Genomic DNA, 8,812 nt, shown 5'->3' with positions numbered 1-8,812 from the left:
GACAAGTGTGGGCGTGGCCTATAGAAGTGCCCCCCAGATGAGGCGTCATACCAACAACATAGGCTTCTACCTAGTATTTTACATTCCTTGAGTCGTGAGGCATTACCGATAAGTCTGTAGCTCCGTCTTATTATCCTCTAGGACCGGCCTACCTACATAGTAATGAGATGATGATGTACGGTCTCCTTCCCTCTTCACTATCTCCTTGTGTATTAATGGATGAGTTTTTTCTTGTATTAGGTTGGGCAAGTATTCTGGGCTGCCGCAAGACTCAAGAAAAGATGTAAGACCCAATTTTGTCTTTCTTATTGGTCCTGCGGCAGCCCAGATGGGACCTCGCTAGGTACCTACGGGGGAGACATCATCTGGACACCTTATGAAGTCCTGCTGTGCCAAAGACTGGACCCTCAGGCACCGTTCACAAGGGGCACGGGATGGCGTATTTTGGTCCTGATTTTGATGCGGGAAACGTCAGAATAGGACCAAAATGCGCCTGCTGCGACTGTCGAGGCTTCCCGCTCCGGAATGGGCCCAAGTCCGGAAGTTGCTGCCGCGAGGCGGATGCCACAGCTGAATTAGCCACGGAATCCGCCTGAAGAAAGGGCAGCTCACTTCTTTTTTCCATGAGCGGCATGTTGTAAAAAAAAAAAAAAAAAAAGCGGTCTGCATATTGTGGATTCTGACGTGGATTCAGCACCAAAATACGCCCCCTGTTGCCCCGTGTGAACGAGCCCTCAGAGTCCAGACGATGATGCTTGGTGAAGGCAGAGGAAGTTCTTCAGAAAGTGGCAGTAGAGATATCCAGGATGGAGACTTGTGTATCCTCGGCCCTTGAGGCTGCTGTGGAGCATGTACAATGTCTCCTTGGTGAAGATAGAGGAAGATCTCCAGGAAGCGGCAGTAGAGATATCCAGGATGGAGACTTGTGCATCCTCGGCCCTTGAGGCTGCTGTGGAGCGTGTACACTGTGCACTTGGTGAAGGTAGAGGAAGATTTCCAAGAAGTGGCAGTACAGATACCTAGGATAGAGACTTGTGTATCCTCAGACAATGAGGCTGCTGTAGAGCGTATACAATGTGCCCTTGGTGTAGGCTTCAGAAATGGTGTACTTGATCCATCTGGTCAGTGCGTCTATAGAGGATTTCATCCTCCTCCTGGTGCCTGAAAAGAGATCAAACAAATGTTCTTCTTTCCTGAAATCCTTGGTTTTCTTCAGATAGGTCAGACTAGCTCTCTTATCATCTAAGGTGTGGAAACATATCAGTTCTTCTGTCTAAGGATGAGGATATAAGACTGGCAGGAAGAATTCTTTATTAATATTCTGAAGAAACTTTAGGTATGAAACTTAGTAAAGTTCTCAGGAGAGCCCCATTGGGTAGAATTCTTAGGTACGGACTTCTTGAAGATAAGGCTTGTAGTTCTCCCAGCCTCTTAGCAGATGTAATGGCTACTAGAAAAGCCACTTTATAAGATAACCATTTCAGGTCAATGTCCTGGATAGGATCAAATGGATGGGACCCATCACAAACCAAGATGAAACGTGGAGTTTGCTCAACTCTGGATAGAACAGGCCTTTCTGGATTAATAGATCTGGATTCTGAGGAAGAGACCAGTGCTCGCTGTTTTAAATTTGCAATAATAGAGGAAACCAAGTCCTCCGAGGCCAGAATGGTGCTATTGTTATTACTGATAGTTTTCCAGCGTTATCTTCTGTAGAAGTCCCTGCATAATCTGGATTGGAGGAAAGACATAAAGAAATTTGTCTCTTCTGTTCATGGAGAACGAGTGAACTGCATATGGGTGATCTTGTGTAGTCAGACGACAGAATACTGGAAGTTTCTCCTTATTCCTGGTTGCCGTCAAGACTATCATTCCCCACCCTCTGTAGATGAAAATATTTGGGATTTAGTTCCCACTCCGACAGTCTGAGTGTTCTCCAGCTCAGAAGATTCGCTCTGGTATTCAGAGAGCATTTTATATGCAGAGCTCTCGAGTCCAGCAGGGCAGATTCTGCCAATGCCAAAATCTTGAATTTTGTCATCAGTAACTTGCTATGGGTTTTCTTTGCTTGTTCACATAATAGACCACTATATACTTGTCTGAGTCTGTCTAATTCGTCCCATATTCTTTGCACCCAAGAAGTTTACAGATGAGCGACCCCAGCTTTTCACAGAGGTTTCTGTGGTTAAAGGGATCCTATCATTCAGACACAATTTTTTCTTAGTAACGCGTCAAAATAGCCTTAAGAAAAGCTATTTGTCTCCTACCTTTCGTCATCTTCTCCGCGCCGCCGTTCGCCTACAATCCCGGATCTTGTCGGTATGCAAATTGACTCTCTCACAGCACTGGGGGCGGGCCCCAGCACTCAGACAGCACTAGGGGCGTCCCCAGTGCTGCGAGAGAACTCCAGCTCCGCCTCCATCTTCTTCAGGAGGGTCATCTTCAGCCTCTTCTTCTGGCTGTGGCTTGTAACTTCTAGGCCTCGGACCTTGGGCAGAGCAGACTGTGTATGCCCACAGGCCACGAGAAAATGGCCGCTTACAATACTTTGCAAGCGGCCATTTTCTCGTGGCCTGTGGGCATGCGCAGTCTGTTCTGCCCAAGGCCTGAGGCCTAGAAGTTACAAGCCATAGCCGGAAGTAGAGGCTGAAGATGATACTGCTGAAGAAGATGGAGGCGGCACTGGAGAGAGCTCTCTCGCAACATGGGGACACCCCCAGTGCTGTCTGAGCGCTGGGGCCCGCCCCCAGTGCTGCAAGAGAGCTAATTTGCATACAGACAAGAACCAGGATTGTAGGCAAACGGCGGCATGGAGAAGATGACAAAAGGTAGGAGAGGAATAGCCTTTCTTAAGGCTATTCCGATGTGTTACTAAGAAAAGATTGTGTCTGAGTGATAGGATCCCTTTATGATGACTGATTCCTTGAACTAGAAACTTTTTCCTTTCTCCAAGTTGAGAGATCACTGTATAGGGATGGTCAGACCTACTCATCATATGTTCACTGAAATCTGGAAAGAGGTCTGAAATATAACTTTTATACTCGGTAATTGGCCGAGCATAAAGAGGCATAGGAGGAAGACAATTGGATCCCCAGGTGCTGAATAGAGCAGTCTCTCCAGCGAAAGTTATAATTAAAATGGGGTAATTGTTGAAGGGATGTTTAGAGGCAGAGCCTCCATTTTGGTGGGGTTGACTTTATAACTGGAGAGAGCCATAGTCTCACAGAGTGGTCAGAAGTTTCGGCAGAGTGGTATGTGGTTTGGTGAGGGTGAGGAGAACTTCATCGACAAAAAGGCTAATCTCGAACTGCCACCACGCAATATCTGGGTTAGAACTAAATTTGGATGCCAGGGGCTCAAAGCAAGATGTAAAGATAAGTGGGGATAGGAGACAGCGCTTGCAGGTCCCATTGCAGTTGGGGAAAGATGGGAAGGAAGTATTAGAAAGTCTAATAGCCGTGGGGAGAGAGTAGACTGCTCTAACCGCCATAAGGAAAGCCTCGAAAAGCCAAATCTCTCCAAGGTTCTTATTTGCTGTTTTTGTGATATATATATATATATATATATATATATATATATATAGTTATAGTTTCTTATATCATTTTGGTTGAGCACCTCCTTTCATGTATGCATGTGTTTTTCTTTCTATGCATATAAATTCATCCCTGCATACAGGAGATGACCCCCATAATATTGACTCATATATAATTAGTGGTGCCCACTCCTATTTCACTTTCTACTAAATTCTGAGAGTTAGATCTCAGACACCCAAATGCCTTCACCAGCGCCAGCCGCGGAGCCAGATGGGCTTGTGCTCCAATGTATCACGACAGAAACAGGTACAAGAAATAAACAGTGCACAAACTGAAGTCAAACCAGAACGCACAATAAACTTACAAGTCAGATCAGAACCAGGCAGATGAATCAGGACAGTGAACGCTCAAGCCAAAATTCAGTCTGAGAGGTAATATCAGAGCCTAAATCAGGAAATAAGCTGACCAAAGGTCCTATATAGAATAGTCCAGCACAAATGGTCAGTATATGGAACCGCTCTAGGTACAATCAAATCAAGGATTCTCTGAACCTCAAATTCCAGTTTCCCTTCTACTTGAAAAGGGGCTGGGGGTTTATTGGGTGGGTTAATCTGGCACATCTTACTGAAATAAAATGATCAGTAATGAAATACATCCACAGATGGGTCCATGGCCTTAGAATGACTGGTAATGGTCGAAGCTCACCCAAAGGACAGACCCGAGGAATCTCAGCCTGAGCACAAGTATCTCAGGCAGAGACCTGGGATTTGATACCACAAAACACCAATGACCATTGGTAAAGACAAGAAACTAATCTTTTAGTTCCAGAAATTCCTGGATGACCACACAAAAGTAAATGGTGTAATTCATTCAACAATCTGAATCTAAATTGGGGGCATTTTCAGGGGTCAATGCTCATTCTCCCCAATCTCAGAAGATACAGAAGAAATGACAAGATCGGTTCATGATCCGAGAAGATCAGTGCAGGATCATGGGCTTCGGAGGAGCAAGAACTCTGAGACAAGGCATTAGCCTTCACATTTTAGACCCAGGTCTGAAGATAACTGCAAAATCAAACTTGATAAAGTTACAATGTCCACCATGGCAGTCTGGGGCTGTCTCTTGGCCGATTCTAGAAAGGTGAGATTCTTATGGAAAAAGAACTCAATGCAGAAAGGCAAGAAGCAGATGACGCAAAAGGGACAGAGGTGAGGGGAAAAGACATGGGGGAGGGGATATGGTAAGGGGACAATGGGTCAGGCAGACACCCCCACACCAGTCAATATCATTCAGGGTAGGGCCAACATGGATTCATATTCAATCATGCCAGGACCTGGCAAGGCCTCATTTGTTGTTCATTGATGCAGATATCAACATCTAGTTTCCAATTCTAAAACAGGACAGTTTGGGGTGGGTGAGGGAACCCCAAAATGGCCGTAACTGTGGAAAGGATATGTCTAAACAGGGTAGAGACTGAGCCAAGGGTATCGAAGGCAGTGATCAGTCAGAGGATGGTAGAGATCTCAAGTAATGTGTCAACTGGGCTGCCTTCCATGTCCATAAGGGACAGGGCTCATGGGAGTAGACCAGAGATTCATGCAAAGTCTATGGTGACCCACTGAGAAAGTGCAAAGCCCTTGAAAAATCCTCTCTGTACCATCTCCTAAAAATAGGATCATCCAAGCTGTGATGGAAATTGAGGTTACCTTGTATGGGAGAGAAGCGCAAAGGGTTTGGAGCTAGGTTGGAGGTCTTTAAGAGTTTGGTCACAGCAGTTAGGGTAGGGGCAATAGAAAGTTGCGTCTGTACCCACCAAGGGAATTTATCAAGCAAGGCTAAAGCTGTGAAGGGGGTTAGATGGAAGGAGGTTTCCACTGAAAACCAGAGCTTAATGTGTTCATGATGATGCCAGTCCACCATCCTAGAGAAGTGAACCCTTGGAAGTAGGAATAAATGTTGGGTAAACCCTCTCCCCCAAGAGCTAGGGGCGACATAACAAGGATTTGGGAATTCTCAGTGTTTTATTGGTTTAAATGAATTTAGTAAGCAAGGATGAGAAATCCCTGTGTATCCGAAGGATTCGAGGAGTATATTCATCTTGAAAATAGCACAATGGTCAAACTAGGTGGAGGTGACCGGGGCCCACATCTCAGATTCTCTGATAAAGGTCTGAGGACTTAGCTGTCATGTGAATCCCAAGTAATGCAGTGAGGATGGGAAAGATAGAGGTACAAACTGTTCTGGATGACAAAGATGTTCAGGATTATTATAAATGAATCCGATAGATACATTTATGTAGAACAGTTCCTGGAGCAAATTCTGCTTACATCGCATCAGTCATGTCATCAGTACACTGTCATGGACAAACAGGAAAGAGAAAATTTGCTTACTAAAATTTCCATTTCCAGGAGTTGTGTCACCTTATTTTAATGGCCCCATCCAGACGTGGGGTGTTCTCTCCTGCGGTTAGCTCATTGATTTGTCTAGACGTATGCAGAGAGATATTAACCCTTTAGTCTGCTGCCTCTGGAAATGGAAATTTTGGCAAGAAAATGTGATTTTTTTTGCAGTGGAGGCTTCTGTCATGAGTGCAATCCCTATGAGGTTACTAAAGATTTTTTTTCCGTAGGGTTCTCCTTTAGACATAGACCATGAATGAGAGAACCAGGAGAAGCCCTTTATGTTTTTGTACTCCCAGCCTTAGGTTGTGTGCAATGTGATGGAAAGCTGGATATTTTTTTAGTTTTTTTTACACAGTTGTGTCACTTTCTTTGGGGTTCTGTTTTTAGAATGTTCACTCTGTAGTACTAGTAATATATTGGGGTTCAGCGCCATTGTAGTTGTATCAATTTTAGAGAGGTTTTGCTTTAGTAATTAGTATTGTAATTAGTATTGGTAAAATGCCTAGATTTCTATTAAATCCTGCTTGAGGAATGGTTTAAAGGAGTTACTTGGGACACACAGTACAATACAAACCTGACACTGAAACGCCTGGGAAGCCTTCAGAGGACTCCAACCTGTCATGACAACCAAATGGCTCCCACAATCTTACCAAAGGAGGGCCATTCACTTGCAACATACACCAACGAAAGTGGTTACATCTGACCACGGCATCCAAGAAGTTACTTGTCCAGGATTGGGGTGGTCTCTGACCTTGGGCAATGCCAGTGGGGCCTTGCAGCTATGGTGCCCACTCAGTTCTTAAGTGAGAACGAGTGATTATGAAGATAATCTTGTTTCCCTTAGTCCTAACAGCGGCACAATGTGGGGTATTTCTGCCCCTGTGTGCTGGTAGGACAGGCGGATATTTAATTAGCCAATCAAATGCGTGGCAGGCCCTATAAGAGGGCACAAGAACCTCCCCTCTGCGTGTAAATACAAAAGTACCTCCATTACATTTATATACAGTTTTATACATAAGATATGATTCCCAGGGTGGGAAATCTTGTGCCGCTGTTAGGACTAAGGGAAACAAGATTATCTTCATAATCACTCGTTCCCTGTCGTCCTCAACAGCGGCACAATGTGGGGATATAGCAAGCAGGTCCCCGAGATGGGTGGGACAAACCCATGACCGATCTTAAACTGGTCTGGGCAAAGGCAGTGGAATCTGCCACTTGGTCCTTCAGGCGGTAATGCCGAATGAAGGTGGATTCAGATGCCCAAGAGGCAGCTGCATATATTTGGTCCACAGACAAAGCACTTCTTTCCCCGAGAAGTGGACACTGCCCTGGTTGAATGGGCATGAAGGAAAGATGGAGCCGACAGCCCTTGGGCTGGGATATTGTAGCTTTGGCGGCTTTGGCGCCCTTGTTTTTCCCCGTGTAGCTGACCAACAGGTTTTCAGTCCACCTAAAGGGGCGAGTGCGCTGCAAGTAGATCTGCAGGCATCTAACCACATCCAGCTTGTGCCATCTTTCTTCTTCAGCAGAAGAAGGGAACGGAAAAAATACTGGAAGGGAAATCAGTTGGTTCCTGTTTACAGCAGATGGCACCTTGGGACGAAACCCAGGGAGGAACCTAAGCTGTACATGGTCAGAGAAAAAGGTGGTATATGGCTCCTCAGAGGACAAAGCTTGTAGTTCACTAACGCGTTTGGCAGGTGTGACTGCCAATAGCAGCGCCATTTTGCCGGTTAGCGACTTGAGGGAGACCTCTTCCAGAGGTTCAAATGGCTGGCCACATAGGGCGTTCAGGACCGGAATAAGGTCCCATTGGTGGACAGGGGTGTTTACCACCGGTCTCAGCCTAGTTGCCCCTTTAATAAAGGTGCTCACTAAAGGATCCTGAGACAAACGCCTCCCCAGATAGGCGGACAGGGCCGCTACGTGTACCTTGAGTGTGGCCGCAGCAAGACCTCTGTCTAGTCCGTCTTGAAGGAAGTCCAGGATCGCCTCCGTAGGGGGATCGGTGGAGTCCACTTGATGCTGCAGACACCAGGCATTAAAGATGTTACCTATTCGACGGTAGTTCCTGTTAGTCGAATCTGCTCTGGCGCTGGATAGGGTCTTCAAGACGGCTTGTGACAGTCCTCTATTTCTCAATAGGGACTGGTCAACCTCCAGGCTGTCAGGTTGAGTCTCCTCAGATCCTGGCATCTCAGCTCTCCTTGGGTTACCAGGTCTGGGAGTGGGGGAAGCCTCCAATATATGCCCTGACTCATTTGTATGAGCTGAGCAAACCAAGCCCTTTTTGGCCAGAACGGGATTATGGCTATTCCCGAGGCTTGGTCCTGTCTTATTTTTATCAATACCTTCGGTATGATTGGAATTGGAGGGAATATGTAAAACAGCCTGAACCTCCATGGGATGGACAGGGCATCCACCGCCAAGGGATTGTCCTCCTGGTACAGAGAGCAGAAGGTCCCCACCTTGGCGTTGAGTCGGGTAGCCATAAGATCGACCTCCGGGAGACCCCATCTCTGGACGATCTGTTGAAATACGTCTGGATTGAGAGACCATTCTCCTGATACGGTAATACCCTGACTCAGCTGATCCGCTACTATGTTCAGGGAGCCCTTTATGTGAACAGCGGATAACTGGACCAGATTCTTCTCCGCCTAGGCAAATATGAGATTCGTCTCTCTCAGCAAGGTTGGTGACCTGGTGCCCCCTTGTTTGTTTATATAGACTACCACCGTCATATTGTCTGACCGGTTTTTGACAGACTTGCCTTTCAATTCTGGGGCAAAGTGTACTAGGGCCAGGTACACTGCTCTGAGTTCCTTGAGATTGGATGACCCCAGCTCCGGACATCTCCATCATCCTTGTACAGTTTTG

This window comes from Leptodactylus fuscus, chromosome 2 (assembly GCF_031893055.1).
Source record: "Leptodactylus fuscus isolate aLepFus1 chromosome 2, aLepFus1.hap2, whole genome shotgun sequence".
NCBI classification, from domain to species: domain Eukaryota; kingdom Metazoa; phylum Chordata; class Amphibia; order Anura; family Leptodactylidae; genus Leptodactylus; species Leptodactylus fuscus.
The sequence above is the reverse complement of the archived record's forward strand: the minus strand, read 5'-3'. Positions refer to the sequence as shown.